The sequence below is a fragment of the Limulus polyphemus genome, unplaced genomic scaffold, assembly GCF_000517525.1.
Source record: "Limulus polyphemus unplaced genomic scaffold, Limulus_polyphemus-2.1.2 Scaffold1464, whole genome shotgun sequence".
In the NCBI taxonomy this organism is placed as follows: Eukaryota; Metazoa; Arthropoda; class Merostomata; order Xiphosura; family Limulidae; genus Limulus; species Limulus polyphemus.
The window spans coordinates 233,675-234,142 of NW_013667074.1; positions in this window are offsets into that span (position 1 = coordinate 233,675).

Here is a 468-nt window from a genome sequence, read left to right on the forward strand (position 1 = left end):
CATATAAAAGCTATCTTCAAGTTTTGTACACCAAAAAAAACTTTTCAAACATACTACATGTTTCGGCAGATGATTGGTTGTCTTCTTCAGGTAACTTATGCTTATAAATCATTGTTTACCCACCTGCTATTATATTAGCATAATGTGCTACCTTCCTCAAGACTTACATATAGAGCTAGTTTGTTTTCGTTAAGATGAATTATTCAAAAAATTAAAAACTGAAGTTCTGTATAAAACTAAAAATAAAATTAGTAAAACAACTAATTAAAGTAAAAATGATCTCAAATGTTACATAAACTTTCACAGCACAAGTTAATGAAGTTCATCTTTTTGCTCTTCTTCATCGTAATTTTCACTCTCATCTTCAATACCACCTGCACGAAGGTCCTCCTCATCACTTCTGATACTAGAATCGCGACACTTCATATTGTTTACTGCACGACTGCAACTTGCTGGACTGCATGATCG